This window comes from Oncorhynchus nerka, linkage group LG26, assembly GCF_034236695.1.
Source record: "Oncorhynchus nerka isolate Pitt River linkage group LG26, Oner_Uvic_2.0, whole genome shotgun sequence".
Classification (NCBI taxonomy): Eukaryota; Metazoa; Chordata; class Actinopteri; order Salmoniformes; family Salmonidae; genus Oncorhynchus; species Oncorhynchus nerka.
This window is the reverse complement of record NC_088421.1, coordinates 14,974,205-14,978,428: the sequence shown is the minus strand read 5'-3', so window position 1 is coordinate 14,978,428 and position 4,224 is coordinate 14,974,205.

Below are 4,224 nucleotides of genomic sequence, written 5' to 3'. Positions count from 1 at the left end.
ATATCGCCGCCCCAAAGAAGAGCTGGAGGCAGCGAAGGCGGAGAGGCGCTGTTATGAGGAGGCAGCACGGCGGCGCGGATGGAAGCCCGAGAGTCAGCCCCAACCAGGTAGGAGACCTGCGCCAACTTCCTGTGCTTACCGGAGGGCGAGAGAGACAGGCACCGTGTTACGCTGTGGAGCGCACGGTGTCCCCAGTGCGGGTGCATAGCCCGGTGCGGTACATACCAGCTCCTCGTATCGGCCGGGCTAGAGTGGGCATCGAGCCAAGTGTCATGAAGCCGGCTCTACGAAACTGGTCTTACCTTCAACCAGGTAAGGTTGGGCAGGCTCGGTGCTCAAGAGCTCCAGTGCGCCTGCACGGTCCGGTCTATCCAGTGCCACCTACACGCACCAGCCCTCCGGTGGCAGTCCCCCGCACCAGGCTTCCTGTGCGTGTCCAGAGCCCAGTACTACCTGTTTCTCCTCCCCGCACTCGCCCTGAGGTGCGTGTCCTCGGCCCAGTACCACCAGTGCCGGCACCACGCACCAGGCCTACAGTGCGTCCCGCCTGTCCAGAGCTGCTAGAGTCTCCTGTCTGTCCAGAGCTGCTAGAGTCTCCCGTCTGTCCAGAGCTGCTAGAGTCTCCCGTCTGTCCAGAGCTGCTAGAGTCTACCGCCTGTCCAGAGTTGCTAGAGTCTCCCGCCTGTAGAGCTGCTAGAGTCTCCCGTCTGTCATGAGCCGCCAGAGCCGCCAGTCTGCAAGGAGCCGCCAGAGCCGCCAGTCTGCAAGAAGCCGCCAGAGCCGCCAGTCTGCAAGGAGCCGCCAGTGCCGCCAGTCTGAAAGGAGCCGCCAGTCTGCAAGGAGCCGCCAGAGCCGCCAGTCTGCAAGGAGCCGCCAGTCTGCCAGGATCCGCCAGAGCCACCAGTCTGCCAGGATCCGCCAGAGCCGCCAGTCTGCCAGGATCCGCCAGAGCCGCCATTCAGCCAGGATCCGCCAGAGCCGCCATTCAGCCAGGATCCACGAGAGCCGCCATTGAGCCAGGATCCGCCAGAGCCGCCATTGAGCCAGGATCCGCCAGAGCCACCATTCAGCCAGGATCCGCCAGAGCCGCCATTCAGCCAGGATCCACGAGAGCCGCCAGTCAGCCAGAAGCTGCCAGAGCCGTCAACCAGCCTGAGCTATCTCTCAGTCCCGAGCTACCCCTCAGTCCCGAGCTGCCCCTCAGTCCCGAGCTGCCCCTCAGTCCCGAGCTGCCCCTCAGTCCCGAGCTGCCCCTCAGTCCCGAGCTGCCCCTCAGTCCCGAGCTGCCCCTGAGGCCCGAGCTGCCCCTCAGTCCGGAGCTGCCCCTCAGTCCAGTGGGGCCCTTTGTTAGGGTTCCTAGGCCAAGGTCAGCGGCGAGGGTCGCCACTCAAAGGACGCTAAGGAGGTGGACAAAGACAATGATGGAGTGGGGTCCACGTCCAGCGCCAGAGCCGCCACCGTGGACAGATGCCCACCCAGACCCTCCCCTATAGGTTTAGGTTGTGCGGTCGGAGTCCGCACCTTGGGGGGAGGTGGGGGTGTACTGTCACGTTCTGACCATAGTTCTTTTGTGTTTTCCTTGTTTAGTGTTGGTCAGGACGTGAGCTGGGTGGGCATTCTATGTTGTATGTCTAGTTTGTCTATTTCTATGTTTGGCCTGATATGGTTCTCAATCAGAGGCAGGTGTTAGTCATTGTCTCTGATTGGGAACCATATTTAGGTAGCCTGTTTTGTGGGTGGTTGTTTCCTGTCTCTGTGTTTAAACAAAATAAAAAATTAAAAAATGTTAATGGCAATCATGTTAACTTTGAATAAGAATATGGCCATGTGAATCATGTAGACCTACTGGACATTCATGTATGTGACTGATTTGAGCTAGGATTAGCTGATATCTATCACACCATTGCAGATGATCGAGACTGCAGTTCTGTTGTCATCATTATTGCCTGGCTACCCAAACTCCTTGCTCCAGTCAAATGATATGCCCACTGATGTTAGTTTCTTCTCAGTTATGAGTCTGGATCTGAGTACCTCCCCAATGATTTCTAGAATGCACTCACATTCTAACCGTTCTGATTGGTCCCAGAAGGCAATGGGTCGAGCCAGAGTCGTAACACACGTGGGCAAAGTGGCGTTTTGAAAATGCTGTATGTAGTACTGTATGTAGCAAACATAGAGCAGCGGAGAATTCAGTTTGAGTCTTCAGGCAAGAAACATTATGGAAGTAGTTATAGTCCTCTGGGCAGCCATCTTTCTGCAATCTGGTCTCAGAGCATTTCATATCATTCTCTATGTAAATCCGAGACACTCCATTTAGTATGCTATGTTATGTTTCGTATGGTAAGTATTCATTTGTGGATGTCCATCATCCATTTCGTATGATAGTTTACGAATTACAATTTGTTTGATATGTTACGAATTGCAGTTCATAGAATATGTACGAAATGCAATTCGTACAATATGTTATACATTTGCTAAATGTATGATGTGTTATGAATTCCAATTCCAATCCAATGTTAGCTAGATGGCTAGGCAGCTAACACTACTTTAGCTAGCTCTATGGGTTAAGGCTTAAGGTTAGGGTCAAGGTTAGGAGTTAGGTTAAAGGGTTACGGTTAGGGTTAAAGGAAGGGTTAGGTAACATGCTAAAAAAGTAGTAAGTTGATGCAAAATGATGATATTCGAATGCCCAACCTTTGGGTTGCTAGAGGTTTGCGTTATACGCTCACCTATCATCCTTTCGTTTTTGTCATAAGTAACCTACAATCTTATGTAACCGTACCAAACGTAACATATCATAGTCATTTGAGTGTCCTAGCTTTGACGTTAACTATGTTACGTCTAGTCTATGAGACCAGTCTGGGGCAGCTGACAGGTCAGGGTTAAATTGGGAGGAGAATTGCCTTGAAATGTTTTTATCTTTCTAAAACTCAGGACTCAACATAGAGCATGAGTAGACGTGTTTGTGAGTGTGTGTTCTGAGAATAATGTGCGTTTCACGAACCCTGATTCATTGTTGTAGGTGTTTAGTTAGAAACCCTCTTTCAATTGTATACTGAGGGAGTGAGTGGCAAATGCTCTATATAAAATCTACTCTAAATACTGTTTGGGAAAATATCCCCTATTCAGAGTGTACCCAACCCACTTACTCACCAGGCCTTATTCTAATTGGCAAGCTATGGGAATGGCTTCTAAATTCCAGTAGCCCCATGAAGAATGTGTAGACACAGAGGGGCATTTGTTGAGCTCATGTATTCTACATGATCATATTTCAGAGGTTTGCATCAGGGATTAAACGAACAACAACCATATTGTTTTAATGTGCTCCACAAAATGAAACCCTTTTTTACTTGCTATCTTTTACACTTTAAAAAAGCTTACTGAACTGTGTTAACAACGAGACTGTTGACTGTACTCAGAAGTGTGAGAAAATACAGTCTGGTCACCAGAGCTGACGTGGTCATTAGTTTGTCAACAGGGTACAAGGTCACGCCATCAGTGTCCTGTTTCAAAGCATTACAAAGCTATCAGAGGCTGGCCTTGGAGTGGGACACACACTGACTGTGCACACACACGCACGTGCATGCACGCACACACACACACATGTAGATACTGAGGGGCACAGAGAGCAATGAAACAGTGAGGAGAGAGAAATGGAATGGGATAGGCCTGCAGAAGGGTGAATAGATGAATATACTGTCAGAGGGACACAGGGGACAAGGGGCCACATTCTACATTTCAGAAACAGTGTAAAGAGGCTGCCAACATTTTCCTTTTCCCCAATTTCTACTTTCTGGAACACACTGTACTGTTTTCCTCTGTGTTAGTGTATTCTGGTGCATTCTCTGTTCTTTTTATGTTGCCAGCAGGGATGTACTGTCCTGCAAATGCTGCACTGTTTCCACGTGTTCTGGTGTCAAAGTTGCTAAAAGAAAGGAATGAAAGTGTCATCTTAAGAGGAAGTCATGTGTGGGATGAACACTCAAAGAAAAGCTACTGTGTTTCAAATCCTCTAGTGTATTTGTGTTGGTTTGACATGTCGCTCTCTGAAACATCTGAGTACGCTGAGGAGCAAACTGAACCTTCGATCCACAGGAAACGGAACTGTTTGAGGTCTGACCCAAAATGCAACGTGTCAACTCCCTCCAGGTCTCTCTGCTTTAACGTACATACGGGGGAGCTACAGGATCTCTGGAGGTAAAGTATCAAAACATACACAGGGCT